Below are 23226 nucleotides of genomic sequence, written 5' to 3' on the forward strand. Positions count from 1 at the left end.
GAGGGTATTTTTTCATCAAATTATTCCTTAGTATTATCCAATTATCTAAATCTTCATATTCTACACTCTGGTTATTTTCGTGCTTTGGTGCATCTATCATTCAATATCTCTGTCATCAACATTCATTTCAGTTACATTTATTCTAAATCTCATATTTAAAAGAAAAATCTTTTCCTGATCTGAAAGTAACTGGAAAGCGTTGCCTGACATCAAGAGAGTAAATGAGTTAGGGAGATGAAAAAAAAACAGATTAGTACATTGTTAAAGGAAAAGTGTACCAGACAGAGTTAATGTTTAAAAAGGCAGGAAAGACTTTGTTCAAGACTATTGCAATAGAGAGAGAGCTTGAACTCAATTTCCCTGAAACAAAAGCAGGAGGGTTTTTAAATGCTGAGGTAAGTTAATGGAAAATACCAGAAGACTGTGGGGGTAGGGGAGGGGCAAGTTTGGTCAAAGTGATTAAACATCTGTGTTTGCTAATTGGTGCTTATCAATGTTATGCTCCTGCCCTCCCATGAGACTGGGAGATGGGGCAGTATCTTTCTTGATGATCACATTTCAAAGGGATGGCTCCCTGGTCCTTGAGAAAGACACTCCTGGGTTATGGAAGACTTACATCTCCAAAAGGAGGAGCAAGAACTTACAGTTGCAAGTTTCTAAAGTAAATGCTCTAAGAAAATGGAAGTCAGGGCCCATAGTCTGGAAGAAACCGTCTAAAGTTTAGTCAAGCTCAGAGGAATGTTAAGGCCATCTCCGTCACCACAATATTACAGAAGTTCCAGATTATCAAACAGAAGATGGTAAACTAACAGTTAACGAGAGATTTTCCACGCAGGCAATATTACAAGGCACAGTTAATGTTGAGAGTAAAGTCAAGTTCAGATGTGCGACTTCAATGCACGTCCTGCAGACCCAGACGTGGAATCAGCAGTCATACATCATGAAGTCATTTAGCGTGTTCTTCTCGTAATACCTGAGTCAGCCAGTCAACGCTGCTGTTTCAGTTTCTGACTGGTCTTTGATCATGGATTATTTCATTCAATTTGACATTCCTTTGAAGAATCTTCTCCCTGATTATAGCGTGCAGATAGCCAATTTCTGTTCTTGACTTTTTCTCACACGGCACACACACTCACGCATACAACACTGCTTCATGGAGGATTTATGCCTCCCTGTTTCCCCTCTTTGATATGTAATTAGACTCTTACATTCCATAGACAATGTTTAGTTTTTATGATGCTACCCAATATTGTTACCAGAGATGAATATAATAACCCAGTCCTGTATAAATTAGAAATAAAAGAGAACAGAAAAATATAGTATGTTGCCCTTTACTTATTTGCTAAGGCTTTTTAGTATTTGGAAACTTTTCTAGAACTGGATGGAATCTTTCCTGCTATGGGGATAGAAGTGTGACCATTGTCAGCCTTTTACGTAGAAGTGAAGTCATGTGATTGGTGAGACTGGAGTCCTTGCTTTATTGATTTTTATATCTCAACCTTCAAAGTTTGTAAATATTCAAAAAATTTTAGTCTTGGCTGAGTAATGTCAGCATCATGGCAGAGTGAACTCTCCTGGTGAACTCTTTCCTCCATGACACAATGAAAAAGACATTCATACTCCAACAGAGGACATCCACACAACACAAAAGACATCTGAGAGACCCACACAGCCCCAAGTCAGAAGGTGGAGAGGCTGGAGTCCCCCTTTGAGGAGGTGGAACAGGGTAAGAAAAAGCTTTGCTCCCTACCAAAAGGCTGCAATCCAGAGATTGCACATGCCTCCAAGAGGGAAGGAAGTGGGGACACCCCGTCTTGGGAACATCAAACGGCCCCAAGGTCCCTCGCAGCCTAGGGGGAGGCCCCCTACCAATGTGACTAGCCATGACTGGAGTGACTTTATCAAGCCAACACCCCAGGAGAGCAGATAGCAAGGGCAGAGTGAGAAAACCCCCAAGAACATGCACAAGAAAGTACCCCTCCTCACACATGCCCAGCACCCGCTCCAGCACCTGGGATCTTGGCAGAAGGAAGAGGGCTCAGAATACGTGGCTCTTGACTCCCACCCAGTGACAACAGGCAGTAACTGTGACCAAATAATACCACAAAGTGCAAGAACAGAGCCACGCCCTCTAGCAGTATCAAAAATTATATTAAATCTTCAAACCAGAGAGAAAACGACAAGGAACCAGAAATCAGTCCTGAGGACAGAGAAATGTGTAATCTAAATAACAGAGAATTCAAAATAGCTATCATCAAAAAACTCAACGAGTTAAAAGAGAATGTAGGGAAACAATTCAACGAGTTCAGGAGCTACTTCATAAAAAAGATTGAAGCTATAAAGAAGAACCAATCAGAAATATTGGAGATGAAAGACACAATCAATGAGATTAAACAAAATATGGATTCCCTGAACACTCAAATGGACATAATTGAGGAGTGAATGAGCACAATCGAGGATAGACATGATGAAATGCTCCAGATAGAGGAGGAGTCTTATGTCTCATAAGACTAAAAAGAAATGAAGAAACTCTCCAAGAAATATCTGACTCAATTAGGAAATGCAACATAAGGATTATAGTTATTCAAGAAGGAGATTGGAATAGAAAGCTTGTTCAAAGAAATAATAGCTGAGAATTTCCCAAACCTGGGGAAAGAGATGGAAATTCATGTGAAAGAGGCCATGAGATCTCCTAATATTGTCAATGTAAAAAGACCTACTGCAAGGCATATAGTAGTGAAACTGGCAAAAGTGAATGACAAAGAAAAAATACTATGGGCAGCAAGGCAGAAGAAAATAACCTACGAAGGAACCCCTGTCAGGCTTTCAGTGGATTTCTCAGCAGAAAACTTACAGGCTAGGAGAGACTGGAATGATATATTCAAAACTCTGAAAGACAAAAACTTTCAGCCAAGAACACTGTATCCAGTGAAAATATCCTTCAGATATGATGGAGAAATAAAAACTTTCCCAGATAAACAAAAGCTAAGGGAGTACATAGCCACAAGAAACTCCCCGCCCCACAAGAAATCCTCATGAAGGCCCTCATATGCAGAAAAAAAGGGAAGAGAGGGGTTACAAACCCTAGAGTAAGGAGATAATAGGTAGACAAAATCAGAAAATCACAGCTATACATCAGAACTGGTTAGGAAATATGCAAGTATAACATTAAAGATCAAAGGAAGGAAAACTCCCAAAACAAAGATAATCTTGTCATTTTAACCACAAACTCACAACACATGACAGATTAAGATATGACAAAAACAACATAGGAGGGGAAGAGGAGGGGACTGAATCGGTTTAGTCTAAGGAAATAAGAGGCCATCAGAAAATGGACCATCTTATCTATGAGATTTTGCATAAATCATGGTAACCACTAAACAAAAAGCAGAACAGAGACACAAATAAGAAATAAAGAGAAAACTAAGAAACCCATAAAAAACTACGTAACTCAGTTGGTAGACTGAAATACACCTGCCAAGAAACAAAGGAAATACAGGAGAACCAGAAAACAAGTGATAGAATGGCAGCATTAAGCCTTCATACATCAATAATCACCATAAACGTAAATGGATTGAATTCTCCCAGGAAAAGACACAGAGTGGCTGGATGGAATAAAGAACAAGACCCAACAATATGCTGTCTCCAGGAAACACATCTCAGCTCCAACAACAAACACAGGCTCAGAGTGAAGGGATGGAAGATGATACTCCAAGCTAATGGCAAACAAAAGTAAGCAGGTGTCGCAACACTTATATCAGACAAAGTAGACTTCAAGATAAGACAGGGAAAGAGAGACAAAGAGGGCCAGTATATGGTGATCAAAGGGATGCTCCACCAAGAAGACATAAGACTTATAAATATCTATGCACCTAACACAGAAGCACATAGTACATAAAGCAACTATTAACAAACCTAAAAGAAGACATTAATAATAACACAATAATAGTAGGGAACCTCAACACTCCACTCACATCAGTGGATAGATCATCCAGACAGAAAGTCAACAAGGAAACAGTAGAAATAAATGAAAAGCTAGACCAGTTGGACTTAAAAGATATATATAGAACACTGCATCCAAAAACAGCAGAATACACATTCTTCTCAAATGCACATGGAACATTCTCAAGAATGGACCATATATTGGGAAACAAGGCAAGCCTCAATAAACTTAGGAAGATTGAAATAATAAGAAGTATCTTTTCCTATCACAATGCTTTGAAGCTAGAAATTAATTACAAAGAAAAAGCTGAGAAAGGGACAAAGATGTGGAGACTAAACAACAAGCTATTGAACAACAGTTGGGTCATTGAAGAAATTAAAGAAGAAATAACAAAACATCTGCAGACAAATGAAAATGAAAACATCCCATATCAACTCATATGGGATGAACAAAAACTGTATTAAGAGAGAAATTCATCACAATACAGGCTCACCTTAACAAACAAGAAAAATCTCAAATCAGTAATCTGAAACTACACCTAAGTGAATTAGAAAAAGAAGAACAAACAAAGCCCAAAGTCAGCAGAAGGAGAGAAATGATAAAAGTCAGAGCGGAAATAAATGCTATTGAAACAAAAAAGGCAGTAGAAAGGATCAATGAAACAAAGAGCTATTGTTTTGAGAAGATAAACAAAATTGACAAACCCTTAGCCAGACTTACAAAGAAAAAAAGAGAGAAAGCTCAGATAAATAAAATTAGAAATGAAAGAGGAGAAATAACAATGGATACCACAAATATACAACGAATTATAAGAGAATACTACGAAAAGCTATATGCCAACAAAATGGACAATCTAGAGGAAATGGATAAATTCTTAGACTCTTACAATCTCCCAAAGCTTAATCAAGAAGAAATAGATAATCTGAATAGACAAATCGCAAGGAAAGAGATTGAAACAGTAATCAAAAGCATCCCAAAGAATAAAAGCCCATGATCAGATAGCTTCCCTGGAGAGTTCTACCAAACTTTCATAGAGGATTTAATACCTATCCTTCTCAAGCTATTCCAAAAATTAGGGAATATGAAATGCTTCCTAACACATTCTAAGAGGCCAACCTCACTCTGATACCAAAACCTGACAAGGACAACAGAAAAAAAGAAAACTACAGGCCAATATTGCTGATGAACATAGATGCAAAAATCCTAAACAAAATATTGGCAACCCGAATACAGCAATACATCAAAAAGATCACACATCATGATCAAGTGGGATTTACACCAAGGACACGGGGATGGTTCAACACCCGCAAATCAATCATTGTGATACACCACATTAACAAAATGAGGACTAAAAACCACATGATCATCTCAATAGATGCGGAGAAAGCATTTGGCAAGATCCAACAGCCATTTATGATAAAAACTCTTAACAAAATGGGGATAGAAGGAAATTACCTCAACATAATAATAACCACATATGACAAACCCACAGCCAACATCATACTCAATGGGCAAAAACTGAGCACCATCTCCATAAGAACAGGAACAAGACAAGGATGCCCACTATCACCACTCTTATCAACCTAGTACTGGAGACTTTGGCCAGAGCAATTAGGCAGGAAAAAGGAATAAAAGGAATCCAAATAGGAAATGAAGAAGTGAAACTCTCACTGTTTGCAGACGACATGATTTTAGATATAGAAAACCCTAGAAAATCCATCAGAAAACTATGAGAAATAATCAACAACTACAGTAAAGTTGCAGGGTACAAAATCAACTTACAAAAATCAGTTGCATTTCTATACTCTAATAATGAACTTACAGAAAGAGAACTCAAGAATACAATTCCATTTACAATTGTAATAAAAAGAATAAAATATCTAGGAATAAATTTAACCAAAGAGTTGAGGGACTTATACAATGAAAACTATAGGACATTATTGAAAGAAATAGACAACGACATAAAGAGATGGAAAGACATTCCATGCACACGGATTGGAAGAATAAACATAGTTAAAATGTCCATACTACCTAAAGCAATCTACAGATTCAGTGCAATCCCAATCAGAATCCCAATGATATTCTTCACAGAAATAGAACAAAGAATCCTAAAATACATATGGGGAAAGCAAAGACCTCGAATTGCTAAAGCAATACTGAGAAAAAAGAACAAAGCTGGAGTCATCACAATCCCTGACTTCAAAATGTACTACAAAGCTATGATAATCAAAACAGCATGGTACTGGTACAAAAATAGGCACACGGATCAAGAGAACAAAATTGAAAGCCCAGAAATAAAACCACACATCTACAGACAGCTAATCTTTGAGAAAGGTGCCAAGAATATACAGTGGAGAAAAGATAGTCTCTTCAACAAATGGTGTTGGGAAATCTGGGCAACCACTTACAAAAGAATGAAAGTAGACCATTATCTCATGCCATACACAAAAATAAACTCAAAATGGATCAAAGACTTGAACATAAGTCCTGAAACCATAAAACTTCTGGAAGAAAATATAAGTAGTACGATTTGTGACGTCAAACTTAAAAGGGTCTTTTCGGATACCATGCTTTCTCAGACAAGGGAAAAAAAGAAAAAATAAACAAGTGAGACTTCATCAGACTAAAGAGCTTCTGCAAGGCAAAAGAAACTAGGATCAAAACAAAAAGACAGCCCACCAATTGGGAGAAACTATTGGCGAGAAACTATTGGCAAATCATTTATCTGACAAGGGGTTAATCTCCTTAATATATAAAGAACTCACACAACTGAACAACAAAAAAACAAACAGCCTGATCAAAAAATGGGCAGAGCATATGAACAGACATTTTTCCAAAGAAGATATACAGATGGCCAATAAACACATGAAAAGATGTTCAACATCACTAATCATCAGGGAAATGCAAATAAAAACTACACTAAGATACCACCTTACACTGTTTAAAATAGCTATAATCACTAAGACTAAAAATAGCAAATGTTGGAGAGAGTGTGGAGAAAGGGGAACCCTCATACACTGCTGGTGGGAATGCAAACTGGTGCAGCCACTATGGAAAACAGTATGGAGATGCCTCAAAGAACTAAAAATAGAAATACCATATGACCCAGCTATCCCACTACTGGGTATCTATCCAAACAACTTGAAATCAACAATCCAAAGTAACATATGTACCCCTATGTTCATTGCAGCACTATTCACAATAGCCAAGACTTGGAAACAATCCAAGCGCCCATCCACTGATGACTGGATAAAGAAGATGTGGTATATATATACAATGGAGTACTACTCAGCCAGAAAAAAAGACAAAATCATCCCATTTGCAACAACACGGATGGACCTGGAAGGTATGCTAAGTGAAATAACCCCGACTGAGAAAGACAAACACTGTATGATTTCACTCATGTGTGGAATATAAACAAACATATGGACAAAGAAAACAGTTCAGTGGTTACCATGGGGAAGGGTTTGGGAGATGGGCACAGGGGGTGAAGGGGAGCACTTATGTGGGCATGGACAAGAAATAATATACAACTGAAACTTCACAATGGTGTAAACTATTATGAACTCAATACAAAAAAAGTTTTAGTCTTGCTCCAGCATCTGAGCCCTAAGCAAGGTTTCTATGAGTTCCTGGGGCTGTCTCTGTACTTTCGACCATTTGTCTTCCTTCATCTTCCCTTCTCTCTTCATTAGACTTTAAAATTTTAAGGGCTTTTCTCAGTCTATTTATCTCACAATCTCCTATTCCATTTTATCTGTACTTTTTTTTTTCTGTTTTCTCTTTTGTTTTTCCCATAATACAAGAGATACTTGCAGTAAACGGGATCTCTATCCCTGTCTGTGACCATCTATTTTGAAGTTGGAAGAAAGGCAAGGCAGCTTTCAGAACTTCCTCCCCCCTTGGAACCACTACTGTTGCTCAACAAATTATTCTCCTCCTTCAGAGGAGTGAGCATTTTGACCACCGAACATTTAGAAACAATCATATACTGTGCCTTACAGATCCAGCTTCATTGTAGACTAAGTGCTGGTTAATACAAATACCTTAGACCTTCTCTTTGTAAAAACAACTGTTTATGGTGATAAAATTAGGGAAAGTGATCGTAGACATCCTTCAGGTTTCATAAGGGACATGTACTCTTTTTATTCCTGCAACAATATATACCAAGGACTTACTTTGCACAAAGCCTAGATGCCGGGGATACAAAGATGATTGAGAAAGGAGGATATAAAGATCAGGGAGCTATGTGGTCCCCAAAGTCCTCACTATCTACTGGTGGAGAAAGATGGGATGGATACATTATACATTATAGAAGTATTGCCATTGGCTGTCTTGCTGAGAATGATGGTCCAGAGACACTTTTAAGAAGGGCAACACTTGGCTGAGTCACAGAGGACAAGTACATTTAGGTGGAAGAGGGAAGTGAGAAGCCACTCCAGGCAGAGGAAGCAGCTTCTGCAAAAGCTAACGGTCCAGGGAGTGTGGTAAAGTATGAGTGTGAAAAAAATCTGAGCAGGAAAGGCTCATGTGGGGAAGGAGATGTGCACGGGAAGATGAGATCATAGCAGATCATGGCCGACCCTGTGTGCCTGTCTAAGGGGGTTAGACTTTACCTGAAAACAAAGGGACAAGCACCAGAGGGTTCCTAGTAGGGGTGGACGGGAAGGGACAAGGTGGACGCAGAGAGAACAGTTAAGAAACAATTGCAAAACTCCAGTTAAGACATGATAAGATGTTGGCAATAGTCATAAAAGTGGAAGGAGAGGAATTATTTGAGAGACGATTAAGGAGTGGAATACGGGACTTGTTGAATAATCAGAAGAGGGAAGAAGAAATCCATGGGGGCCCCCAGGTTTCTAGTATGGGCTTCTGGCAGCTGCAATGCTGATCCCTGAGACAGAACAAGTCTTTGGAAAACCTGTTGGGGGAAAAATTATGAATTCGGTTTCAGCCACATTGGGACTGAAGCAACAGGTACTGCTTATAAGGCTAAAAAGCAAAGGAAGACAACAGTTAACATAGTCCTCATAACCATATGTAAAGTCAAAAAATTATAGTGGCTCATGAAAGTTCCACTCTTTGCCTCTACAGTAAGATATTTTTATTTTGAAAGACCATTTATGTTTACCGCCACTTCCCCAGCTTAGTCTCTCCTCTGAAGAAATGTCACACTTACAGACATTATATTCGCATGTTCCACAAACACTTTATTATGAACCTGTTAGGGGATATACTTGCAAATATTTTGGTTCACTCTGTTTTATCCCCTAGGCAATGTCATGCACATATTACTGCAAACAGAGTAGTGAAGCAAAAAAGGAATAGCATTATCTTGCTAGTTACCGAATCTGTCAGTTCTTCCTTGTCGGTGTCTCATTTTTGTCCTTTCTTCACTCTACCCATCTTCCTTGTCCCAAAATAGGATCCTAGCCACTTCTTGCCCGGGATTCCTTTGCCAGAGTCCATAAGTGCAAACAACACTCATGATTCTGCTTGATTTATGCAGAAAATGAATTTATTGAAAGGCTCTTGGGTAGCTTACAGAATCACGAGGAAGGTGGGAAAACCAAGCTTGGAAAATAAGAAAAACCAAAGGGAGTTTTCACAGCCAGAACCCCAGTCAGGGTCATCCCACAAGGACAGGCCAAGGAAGACAAGCGTCTTTCTGGCCAGACCGCCACGGGTGCCCCCGGAACCAGCGGTGGCAGGCTCTTCCGCCACTGGAATAAATTCTTCACTGTTGCTGCTTCGTTACCCCACTAACTCCAGATTCAAAAAATCCCTCATGGTTGTGTGTGATTGCCCAAACCTGGATGAAAACAGGTCTAGGCCCTAATTTTTCTGTTTTATTCCAAGCCCCCTTCTGGCCATGTGCTATGTAGTAATGATGCAAACATCAAGAATGCAAGTACCTGATTAAGTGTTTCCCAAAATACATCTTTCATATTGTTCCTCTTCTTTGACACTATACTAGTTTCCAATTACTTAAGACTCTTCAACCTAGTATCCAAAAGCATTCCATCAAGTGATGTACATTACATATACAGCCTTTCCTCTTTTTATTTTCTAACATAAATTCTCTTCTCCAACTAGGATAATTATCTTACAATCTACATATATTACAAGCTTCATTCTCTGCAAACCTACTCATCCATTCCTCCTATTTCTCCCTAGCCCGGGCCTGAACTCATCTTATTTTTTCACCATGTGGCACACCACTTCTGTTCTTTCCTCTTTCACGATTCTACGTGAGAATCAATGAGTGTCAAGAAGCTATTGCAAAGTCAAGGCCACTTATTGTGAAATAAGACAGTGTTTGTGCATAACAGGTCACGTCTGCACCTTCATTCACAAATACTCCTTATGGATCAGTTTCTATTTTTACACGTAGATGTTTTTACCTCTCGGAGTAGATTGTAAATTATTCAGAGGCAAAGATTTTATCTGCTAGGGTGTCCCCTCTGCCATATCTGGCTTGTCAAATACAGAGTCTGCAGTGTGTGTTTGTGGAAGAGCGGAGCAGATGTCTGGCCAGTTTCAGCTCTCACCACACACTTTCAAGGAATTTAGAGTCAAGGAATTTAGTTTCTTCTGAAACTTAGTTTGTTTCATTCTCTTCCACAGTCTCTAACTCTGGGTAAATCTTATTGATCATTTCACAAATGTAGAAACTTCATATCACAGTGGGAGCCAGGCAAGGACGACTGGGCACAAATTTACCATCATTTTTAGAAATTGCTTGAAATGAGTGCCCAGGGAAAGCCAGTAGTGTCATCTTCACAGAGGAAGGACGGCATTGCTATAAATTGAAGGAGTAAATTTCTATACGACACCATATAATCTTCTCATGCTTTGCAAAGTTGAAACTGAAAAGAAATGGGGCTCATTTAAGAATCTGATTAATTTGTCATTGTCACAGAGTGACATATTAATTGGGTAGCAAATTTGCAAAATGCCCTTGTGAATGCAAACAAAATGTGTCTTTCGTAAATTAAGTAAAAAACAGATGCCTATTCCTCACATGACGTTCCTTTCTGATGCTGTCAGAGCAGTATTTTTTGAGCGAGAGAGTTTTGGCAGATGGCATTACAATTCAAATAAAATGAAACAGGCTTCCAAGTGCATCCATATTTTCTTGTCATGTGAATGCCAGAAGAATCTTTAAAGTTCTTAATGTTTCTGAGTGTCCTCGTAAATATAACCTGTGTTATTGCATAAACACTGAAGATTACATTGTGACTCTCACGTTAACTGAGATACTGTATATCGATATCTTTCTATACAACCAAAGCTGATCATCGCTGTATCTATTGCACAACAAGGAAATGCAGTACAAAAGGGCTTGAAGGTATTGAACTTAGACTTCTGCCGAAAAGTGATGTGAAAATTATTTCAGAGTTCTGGGGCATTCTTCATAAAAGATGGGTGCACGGGGGGCCAGATCTTTGCCTGCATGTGACTCTCCACATTTTCCTACCAATATTTAAAACGTTGGGAATCCCAAGAAAGAATGGGCCAGAAAGGAATCCTTTATTCAAGGGGACTCTACTACCACTGCCTCCCACCCTCATCAAAAGTAATTCTAGTTGTGAGATTGGTCTAACATCCATTCTCCTGCATAGGCTTGTAATGAGGATCAAACGAGATGACCCAGTGCCCGATACGTAGTATCCATAAACTGTAGCTAATTTTAGTACTTCTATGGTGCTGAATAACTGAGAGGAGGCAGGAAGGGGTGTAACTTTGCTTATGAAAGATTTAAAAGATAACATCCTGGATGTGTTGAGATAGGAACATAAATAGTATTTATTGAAGTTAAATGGCATTTTTTTTTTTTCAATATAAACTCCCATCAGTAAGAAGAGTTGCCAGGTAAGTATTGGCTCATATTTTGTGACAGAGGTCAGGGGAAACATCTCTGCAAGGCACCTACTTGTCCACACCAATCCTTGCTATAAACAGCTTCCCTTCATTGGAAGGATACTTCCACCATGACGGGTCCCAATGTATCGAATTTCTTTTGTTTACGTTTCCCCATAACTATGATCCCTTTTACAATGAAACTTTTAAATCTCTAGCTCTTAGCACAGCATTCAATACATCTTGAATAAATGAATAATGAATTTTATAATGTTCAAATATGGACTAATCAGTGAATAAAATAAAGGGCACTAATCCATCTCTCTCTCCACTATAAATAGTGATATAGAGCCCAATAGGAGAAATGGAAATGAACCCAATGACATCTGAAAACTTCTTCCATTTCTATGATTCCCTTAAATATTTTCTCTGATATGTATGTGTTTTGCTGAAAACGTGATATTGGGCACCTTCATTTACAATAAGTTCTGTTTCTAACGTGAGTTTAAATACATTACCCTCAGAAAAAGAGCTTGAGAGAAATTTGGGTTCTGTCTCAGTAAAAGGTTTTGTCTAGGTCTCAAATATAAAAGAAGAAATTTGAAACTGTATAATGTGGTATTGTTTGCAAAATTAAACTAAGAAAACTAAAAAGTCTTGCAAAGTATTATTTCATCTGTGTTATTTTAAAATGTAATAAAATATAGAATTATTAGTCTGGTTCTTAAAATCACACAACATCTGTAAAAGGAAAATAAAAGCTACTAACAATCTATGTTACCAAAAGCATTGTAACTAAAATAACTAAAACTTTAGTGCCTATTTTTCATATTCTTTGCTGAAACATTTTCTTTAATCCTTATGTGCTTCTTTAACACCCATGTTAGGGCAACAACAGGGTAGGAAGTTAGCTTTATGGAACATAGCCAATGTCAATTTTTTCTTCTTCCTTTCCACCCCAACCCAGCACACCTGGAAATATCCAAAGTATGGGGCAAACACTCTCACCACAATAATACCTTACTAAAAACAGAATTATTTGTAAAAATAAAATAACTAAAGTATTAATGCCATCTGTTGTTAGTGCCGTCAATTCTGACTCCTAGCGACCTTGCATAGCAGAATGCTACCCTGCCTGGTCTTTTGGTGCCATCCTCTCACCTTCCAGCACTGTGTCAGACACGCTCCACTGCTATCCATAGGATTTTCATGGCCAGTTTTTTGGGAAGTGGGTGGCCTGGTCCTTCTTCCTAGTCTATCTTAGTCTGGAAGCTGTACTGAAACCTGTCCACCATGGGTGACCCTGCTGGTATTTGAAATGCTGGTGGCATAGCTTTCAGCATCACAGCAACACGCAGCCTCCAACAGTATGATAACCGACAGACAGGTGGTGTGGTTCCTTGACCAAGAAAACGACCCCAGGCTGCATGTTAACCACTGGACCCCCAGGACTGGCTATTAATGCCATAGGGAGCCAAAATCTCTGTGCTCCTCAAATCTCTCCCTGGGGTTGCTCTTCATAGGAAAGTGCAAAACATTTTGCCTTTCCCAGTCCCATGGTGGGCCCAGGATCTCATTCATCGCTTTAACAAATGCCTGTGCTGAGCACCTAATGTTAGGTTTGGAGAGTACAAAGATGAGGAAGACATGCCCCTTGTCTTCAAGTTTCTTACCGTGAGGGAGACAGAAAACAGATGGTTAGAACGTAGTCTTCAGAACTCAGTCGAAGTCCCTTGTCTCAATGGTATACTATGTTCCTCTCTCCTTCCCTGTTTCTTTTTCTGTGCTGCCCATGGAGTCCGTTTCAGGCTGTCTTGTGACACCTGGTCTTACTGAGTTTTCCAACTCCCAACTTCTCGCTATGGAACTCCTAAATCACAGCGGCTTTAGAACCATCTCATTTGTAACTGTTAGTTTGCTGAGTATAATATGCTGATTTTTTAACACCGGTAAGGTAGCTTTCAGGTTCTTCTTCACCTTGCATTTATTTTCCAAATTAAAAAATATCTTTTTTTTTAAATTGTCATCTAAAACTCAGATTTTATTTTTTACTTTCAAATATTATCTCTGAGTGACAAGCATTGATCTCTGAGCAGAAATAGATTTTTTTAATCATTTAAATTTACTAAAAGAAAAATGTCACCAGATCAAACAAAGAGAATGTTCTGATGAAAATATTACTGTCTTAGTTATAATTGTCATTTCAAGGGCTATATTTATAGTACCGATGTGATTTTGATTTGGGAACTAAACAAATAATTTTAAATATGCTTGTTACTTTACTTTTTTCCTAATAAAAAGCCATACCATAATATCTTTGTAATGAGTCATTTATATGTATATTAAGTAGAAAATTGTATTCAGACATAGTTGTATTTTTTTAGGCCGTTTTCTTTGTGAACTCCACCTACATCCCTTTGTTCCAAAGTATTTTCTTTATCAGTCAGGCCTCTCCTCCCACCTCTGCAGCTACACTGCCAAATGTCAGTCTTCTTGTTCTGAGGCCTTCAAGCCCGGTTTGCACAGGAAGAAAACAATGAAAAAGATCCTCCTACTTAATTTTCCAGTCTTTGTTTTTCACACCCAGTTTTACAAGCTCATTTCCGTATTTTGAATAATTCTGGGAAACCTTCTTCCAATGATTATGAGGCAAAAACACTAATGATTTTCAGCTGCCACATACTCTAAATATGGACCTCGTGTTCCTGCATCACTCTTTACTCCATCAAGTACTGCTACTGCTACTGTTACAGTGACTACTGACGATGGTGATGATGATGATGATGACGATGATGATGACAGAGCAACAATGGTAGCAGCAGTCACAGTAATACATAATACTTATTGAGTGCCAAGCATGTCAGGCACTCCGCGTTTCTATTCCTTATAACATCATGTACACAGGATAAAAAAACTGAGGCTTATTGAAGGAAATCCAAAATTCAACTCAGGTTTGTCTGACTCTAAAACCTATATTTCTGTCAAATATATTTACTTAAATATTTGACTTGATTTTAATTTAATGCCAGTAGTTGGCATTTGCAAACTGCAACTCATATGTAAGAAAAAAATGTTATTTTAATTTTATATGACATCTCGTTTTCTTTGGAACCTTTGTTACTGTTGATGGAGGGTGAGAAAACTTAAACTGCCAATTAAAGGCTTTTTTCTGTCCCTTTTAGTTTAAAACAGCCTTATTTGGCAGGGGAGGGTGCAATAGCCTGTCAATATTAAAGCTCAAATTCACTATCAGATTTTTTCTCCAAAGGGTCTCTTCTCTCCTCTTCCATCCAAGATGGTGCCAGGTATTAGATGAATATGTATCTCTATGGTGCTGAGGGTGGGTCTGTGGTTGGCCTGCTGTTGTCTGTCTTTGCTGGTCTCTGCTGCAGTCTGGCTCACAGCTGCTCAAGTGCTGGTCCTTGCCTTTGTCCAGAGTTATGATGACTCCACACCCCGAGTCCTTGCTTTCAGGGCTTTGCACCTCCAAGTCCTAACACCCAACCGAGGCATAGGGAAGTCACATATTCATTCTTGACTCTTCCTCTTTGTAGTGTGACTTCAGCAGGCCTAAATCTCCTGAAATAAGTGACTGCTTACACAGAGGGAGAGGCACCCACAGGGAAGTATGAGACAGAAAACTATGTTAATATGTTTGAAAACAACTGTCATTGCTCTGGACTATGTGCCCTAGACGAGATGTGTATCAGAGTTGATTCAGAAAATGCAAACTTCGAAGAATCTGAGACTGCTTGTAAAATGTAGCCTCAGACCTTGCCCAATTATCATATCAATTAAGAATATTTTAGCTAGTGATGTTCTATGTACAAGTCAATATTTTCAGTGCTTTTTGCCTCGAAAGACCATTACAGGTCAAAAATTATGTGATTCCCCGTGTTAGACCGTGGGGCCCTTTAAAACTCTGCGTGCTTTGTCTGCACGGTGCCACTGCTGTTGAACGGTTTTTTGAGTTTTTACAGGTTGAGTCTTGCAAAGTTGCCGGGTCCTACTTCATATCACACTGTCACCCCTTGTACGATTTACACACAGAGCCGTTGTTGCCACAGGTGCAAATCATAGCTCCACTTGGGCCTTTAACATTTCCTGAGAGCCTGGCAGGTGAGTAAGACACACCTGCAGGGCAGCCTAGTTTGTGAGATTGGCTAGCGCTTTCTCTGTCAGGTAACCTAAGCTGAGATGGACCCTGACAGCTTTAGACAAGTGATATTTTTCTCTGGGGGGGACGTGCTCTCCAAGAATTTTCTCGATCTTGTCGGCATCGGGATACCTTACAGACACAGCAAGGCATCATGTTTTCTATGCCAGGCCTTTTTATATTTTGCAGATTTACTTACTGCAAACAACATTGGGAAGTCTTAGCCTCAGCTTTCTCCATGTTCCTTTGTTTCCTTCTACCACAAAGCAAAGTAGTAATGCAGTACATGCTGTTAATGGCAAATCCTCTTAAGTTTTTTACATTGCTATATCGTACCTCACTACTACACTCTATAATTTTGTCAAAAAGAATTTTGTGTTTCTTTATTTATTATTTATTATCCAAGTCTTCTGTCCAAGAATGCTGCAGAGATGGGACAGAGCCCAAGAGGCAAAGATTCATGTAAATCACAGTGGCCAGATCATTGGAGAAAATATTCTGCCCTCTTTTGTGCTAGGAGCTTACAGATGGAAGCCATTGCTCAGTTTATGTGTGGGTCAGGAAATCCAGGATTTGTACTAAAATTGTGCAACTTCCCTCTCTGAACAAAACACCGTACTTGAAGTGGATGCTCACATATAAAGGCAGATGCCAGTACAATGTATATTAGTAGATACTTTGTTGCTTTTTTATATCGGCTGGTATGATGATGATTCAAGATTAGTTATAACTAACCGAAGCTGTATTTGTAACATTTATACCATTCACATCCCTCAAATTTAAAGATGCTTATGTTCTCGCAAGTCACCGTTCTCCACCCTGTGTAGCCGAGACTGGGGAGATTGTGATTCCAATCTCTCTCCTTAGGGACCCAGCTAAAATAATCTGGACAGGAAATTATTTTGATGAAGAACATTTGGACATTCCCCCACATGCATCTGGCTATGAAAATATAATTTAAGGTCTGTCTTTGGGCATTTCTGTCGTTAAATTTTAAGAGGCAGCAGTAGTGCTGTAGATAAGTGTCCAGTCGGGAATCAGAAAGCTCACTGTCACGGTCACACTTGGAGTAGTCAGTTTCCTCCTTTCTTGCCATGGAAAACCATTTCCCTGCCTTGTCTGTCAACTCTCATTACCTTTGACACTGTCTGATCTCTCTGTGCTGGGTACTGCTGAGAATTATGTATTTTCTCCACCTGGAACAAGCATAAAAACAGAGCCCTGTGAGCTTGGTCAGCTTGCCTATTCTGTTAATGTTTAAAAACATTCCACAACACAGGTGGGAAATATGGGAGCTAGCCTCTCTCCCTCTCTCTTCCCCAAATGATGCTGACAATTAGTACTGTTATTGATCTTTTCCTTTTTAAGCATCCTTTTCAAATATGTATTTGAACTTCTTCTTTGTTCTGACGGAAAAACACAGGACTAGTGGACCAGATAAAGTGGAGCATCTGCGACCACTGCACATCAGCCCAATTTGACAAATGTCCAGCTTGCTGATCTAGAAAGAATGCAAGTCTCTTAGGATCCGTGAGTTTCATGGCAAAAGCAAAATTGATATTTACCATTTAATGGCATGTGGAACTGTCATGATGCTCCTCGCACTCAGCATTGTGGGAGCTGCCTCAGATAGAACCAAACCGGAGTCTGCTCCTCTGTCTGCACATTTTCTTAGCAGCCCTGGGTTTGTGCTCACCCTGATCCATTTCATTGGTCTACGTGGCATTTTAATTAAACAGTGCTCTGAGGCTGCATATTGAGTAGAAAATGAAATTAGGGCATATTCCTAAGTAGAATTCAGCTTGTCTAATATCATAAACAAAGGCAAATTTTAAATTTTATTTTGCCAGGTCCTTATTGTATTGATGTTCAATATTTAGTTGTCCCCAGAGGTTTTAAACAGTAGGATTTTCTTGTATAGGTCCAATTCATTAAGTTTAAAAATGATAGACGTTGTGTGAATTCATCCCAAAATACCCAATTGACAAATGTGTTGCTGACTTATTGCATTAGGATTATTTAAATCAGTTGTAATGAATTATTTCCAAGAAATGTAACAGCCTGTGATTCCAAGCTATTCAAAAATTACCTGAGGGTTTAGATAGAGTAAAATATGCATGTACTTCTTCTAATAGCATATATCATAAATTATAATGAATTAGCAATTAGTGAAATTATTTGTTTAAAAGCTGACTCTGCCTGAAACCATCAGCTCTGTGGATGCTGAGCCTTATTCCTGTACCTTCACAGCCTAGCCCGCTGCCTCCTTCAAAATAGATAAGCAATAAATATTTCTTGAGTGAGAACAGGAGCTCACAAAATATGTTACAATGTTACATTATGAGAGAGATTAAGTAATCCCTTCAGTGATGACTTGCAAATTTCACTTAGACTAATGTGTCCAGAACTCATCAAGAACACTTGGAATCATAATACCATAGAACATCCTATTGAAAGCCAATCTTTTCGGAGGCATAAAAAGAAAACAGCAATCACAACCACCACCAAAACCATGGCAAAACGTAGCCATTTCCCTCAGCTGTTTCTCCTAAATCTTTAAAATCTTCTATGATAAGGCAAGAGTGGAGAATTGAAGCAACCTTTTCCTTTATTTCTTTCTCATAACCTATCCAGGTCTTCATCTTGACTCCCTGGAAAATGGTGGCTAAACAATTCTTAAAGCTTCCGTTTTTTATCAGTATTTAGCTCCAGTGTGGAAGAGCATGTTATGAGCTACTTAGTTTCCAGTCCTTGCAGCCATCTGACCTCCCCAGCTGGAGCTGCATAGAATAGACTGACCTCCTGCAGGGGAAAATATGACAATCTAAGGGGGAGGAAGTCTTTCTGTCTCCCACCTCCTACTCTGGCCCTGACCTGTTCCCCGGGCTTTCCCTCTTATAAGCCCAAAGGCTGAGATTCATATACTACTTTATCTCTAAACAAGACCGTCGCATCCTGAAGCCAAAATGCCATTCCTGGGGGTTCTTGTAAAGGCAGCAAAACTCTGATAGACCTTCCCTGACTGCATACCTGTTTTCGGTTCCCAGGCTTTTGTAGGTTTCCTGCTGCAATGACTTTGCACCTTACATTCCATTGACCGAGCCAAACATCCAGTGTCTACAGAGGTTCTGAGATTGTTATGATTACCTGGAATGGTAGATTCCAAGACTGAGTGGAAATCCACCTCTGCAGCCTCCATGATGCGCAAAGGATCTTTCCACAGAAGCCTCACATAGCAGGTCTCTGAAGTCACTGTCAGCTTAAGAACAGGTGTCAACTGGGCAAACTGCCGTCTTCTGTCCTCTCCAGAGACCTGCGCCTTCCCCTCTGAATTACTAAATTCTAGTCTGGCCTTACATTTAAATCACTAAAATTAATGTTTGCCCCACCCCAAACTCTTGAAGCTTTGTTATGTCATCTTTTTGTTCATGAGGATCCTAAACTCCAGACCCATGGAGTTCCCAGTGTAGAAGGCATAAGAAATAGTGTAGATTAACCCCAAGTTCCCGAAACCAGTAGCCTGACACTTACTGTCAGGAAAGCATCCCAAATTCTGCAGAATATAAATATAGTTATCCCTCTTTTGAACATCAATGTTATTATTTCAATGCTTTGACCTTCTAGATCTTTGTACAACGAAACCCTAGTCCCAGAATCTGTAATTTTTCCAATACTTGATTTTTTTATTTTTTTTCCTGAGAGGTTAGCAATTCATATACAGTTAGGCTTATTTGCTTTTATTTGCATTCAGTCTTAGAGTATTTTTTTCTTCCATTTTGATTTAATTTTGTGTTTGTGAATGAAATCAGATTGACATGGTTTATAAAGAGGGCTTCTCAAAGACATCTCATCCCCTTTTCCATCCTGTCAACTTTTCTGTTCACACCCACCTCTTATAATTAAAGTTTCTTTAGTTTCTGGTTCTCCTTCCTGTGCACCATTTTTCAAAAACAAACAAGAGTATTTTTGTTTGGCAAGACAGCCCACAAATTACTGTAGATCCGATCATAGAGATTTTCTTCCTAAGTTTTGCAGCTGTGTGGTACTACGGCCCCATGTGTACATACCCTGTGTATTTAACCAGTCGTTTCCTATTGGATAGTTAGGGAGCTTCCATGGTTTGCTAGTAAAATAATCCTGCAGTGAATAACCTTGTGCATTTGCCTTTTTATATGGTTGAAGAAGAAACTTTAGAGAAATTTCTCGGGGGAGAGATTGTTGAGTCAAAGGGTAAAGTATGTCTGGCTGTGTTAGTTATTGCCGAATTCCCCTCAGTAGAAGTTGTATCACATTGCCCGTCCACCAGCGTTTATGAATAGAGGGGCCACGAGAGCGTGTGGTCAAGCTGTTGAATCTTTGCCAATCCTGTAGGTGAGGCGTGATATCTCAATATAGTGTTGATTTTTGTTTCTCTGAGGATGTTGGACATCTTTTCATGTTTAAAGGACATTTGTGTACACTCTTCGTGAACTGTCCATCCTAGCTTTTGCATATTTTTCTATCAGACTTTTAGTCTTTTTTTTCCTTTAATATTTAAAAGTTCTTTATTAAGGAGAGCAGGCCTTTATCACTGATACCTTTTAAATATTTTCTCTCAGTTTGTCATTTATCTTTTAACATTGATAATGGTGTTTTGGACTGTACAGAGATTCTTTTTGCTTTTGTGTAGTCAAATTCGTCAAGTTTGAGTCACTATAAAAAAACCGTTCCTCATGACCAAGTTTAAAAGCAAATTACCCCTAGAACTCATATTGTTTTCATTTGTTTCTCTTCCATTTAGAGTTTACTGTGGCAAATTGATTAAAAACCTGTCTATTTAAGCTTTTTATTTCCACTGGGGCCAATTTTCATAAATTATATTTTCCTGAGAAATTATCCACTTCATTTAGATTTTCAATTTTGTTAGCATAGGTTTGTGCAAAGTATTCTTTTATTATTTTTTTATCGCTTCCATTTTGTCATTTCTTTGTTATATGTGACATATCTTTTTTTTTACTTTTTATTAAGATTATGATAGTTCACAACCTTGTGAAATTTCAGCTGTACATTATTGTCAGTCATGTTGTAGGTCCACCACTTCACCCTTTGTGCCCAACCCCCACCCCCCTTTCCCCTGTAACCACCAACCAGTTCTCTTTGTCTACATGTTTAATTTCCACCTATGAGTGGAGTCATACAGAGTTCGTCTTTGTCTGGCTTATTTCACTTAACATAATACCCTCAAGGTCCATCCATGTTGTTGTGAATGGGACGATTTTATCCTTTTTATGGCTGAATAGTATTCCATTGTGTGTGTGTGTGTGTGTGTGTGTGTGTGTGTGTGTATCACATCTTCTTTATCCAGTCATCAGTTGCTGGGCACTTAGGTTGGTTCCACATCTTGGTGATTGTAAACAATGCTGCGATGAACATAGGGGTGCATGGGACTTTTGGAATTGCTGATTTCAAGTTCTTTGGATAGATACCCAGTAGTGGGATGGCTGGGTCTTGTGGTATTTCTATTTTCAGTCTTTTGAGGAACCTCCATACTGTTTTCCATAGTGGCTGCACTAGTTTGCATTCCCACCAGCAGTGTATGAGGGTTCCTTTTTCTCCACAACCTCTCCAACATTTGTCACTCTTGGTTTTGGTTATTTTTGCCATTCTAACAGGTGTAAGATGATATCTTAGTGTAGTTTTGATTTGCATTTCCCTGATGATCAGTGACGATCAGCATCTTTTCATGTGTCTATTGGCCATCCTTATATCTTCTTTGGAGAAATGTCTGTTCATGTCCCCTGCCCATTTTTTGATCGGGTTGTTTGATTTTTTGTTGTTGAGCTGTGTGAGTTCTTTATATATTATGGAGATTAACCCTTTGTCAGATAAATAACTTTTAAATATTTTTTCCCAACTAGTGGGTTGATTTTTGTTTCAATCCTGTTTTCCATTGCCTTGAAGAAGCTCTTTAGTCTGATGAAGTCCCATTTGTTTATTCTTTCTATTGTTTCCCTTCTCTGAGAAGACATGGTGTCCAAAAAGATCCTTTTGATACTGATGTCAAACTGTACTACCTATCTTTTCTTCTAGAAGCTTTATGGTTTCAGGTCTAATCTTTAGGTCTTTGATCCATTTTAAGTTTGTTTTTGTGAATGGTGAAAAAGAATGGTCAATTTTCATTCTTTTACATGTGGATGTCCAGTTTTCCCAGCACCATTTGTTGAAGAGACTTTCTTTTCTCCATTGTAGGCTCTCAGCTCCTTTGTCGAAGATTAGCTGTCCACAGATGTATGGTTTTATTTCTGGGCTTTCAATCCTGTTCCATTGATCTGTGGACCTGTTTTTGTACCAGTACCATGCTGTTTTGATTACTGTAGATTTGTAGTATGTTTTGAAGTCAGGAATTGTGATGACTCCAGCTTTGTTCTTTTTTCTCAGTATTGCTTTAGCAATTCGGGGTCTTTTGTTGCCCCATATGAATTTTAGGATTCTTTGTTCTATTTCTGTGAAGAATGTCATTGGGATTCTGACTGGGATTGCACTGAATCTGTAGATTGCTTTAGGTAATATGGACATTTTAACTATGTTTATTCTTCCAATCCATGTGCATGGAATGTCTTTCCATCTCTTTATGTCATTATCAGTTTCTTTCAGGAAAGTCTTGTAGTTTTCATTATATAAACCTTTCACTTCCTTGGTTAAATTTACCCCAAGGTATTTTATTCTTTTTGTTGCAGTTGTGAATGGGATTGTGTTCTTGAGTTCTTTTTCTGATACTTTGTTGTTAGAGTATAGAATTGCTACTGATTTATGTAAATTGATTTTATACCCTGCAACTTTGCTGTAGCTGTTGATTGTTTCTAATAGTTTTCCAGTGGATTCTTTGGGGTTTTCTCTATATAAGATCATGTCATCTGCAAACAGCGAGAGTTTCACTTCTTCATTGCCTATTTGGATTCCTTTTCTTTCTTTTTCCTGCCGAATTGCTCTGGCCAAAACCTCCAGTTCTATGTTGAATAAGAGTGGTGAGAGTGGACACCCTTATCTTGTTCCTGTCCTCAGAGGGATGGCTTTCAGTTTTTGCCCATTGAGTATGATGTTGGCTGTGGGTTTGTCATATATGGCCTTCATTATGTTGAGATACTTTCCTTCTATACCCATTTTATTGAGAGTATTTATCATAAATGGATGTTGGATCTTGTCAAATGCTTACTCTGCCTCTACTGAGATGATCATGTGGTTTTTGTTTCTCATTTTGTTAATGTAGCGTGTCACATTGATTGAC

The 23226-nt window shown here is 38.7% G+C and overlaps 1 protein-coding gene across 18 annotated transcripts in view; it reads left to right on the plus strand.

Annotated features, from left to right (window-relative positions):
• The window catches only part of MAGI2 (membrane associated guanylate kinase, WW and PDZ domain containing 2), a 1262944-nt gene that overhangs the window by 913137 nt on the left and 326581 nt on the right, over positions 1–23226 (plus strand). The gene's annotated exons all lie outside the window — the stretch shown is intronic.

This window comes from Equus caballus, chromosome 4 (genome assembly GCF_041296265.1).
Source record: "Equus caballus isolate H_3958 breed thoroughbred chromosome 4, TB-T2T, whole genome shotgun sequence".
Taxonomy (NCBI): Eukaryota; Metazoa; Chordata; class Mammalia; order Perissodactyla; family Equidae; genus Equus; species Equus caballus.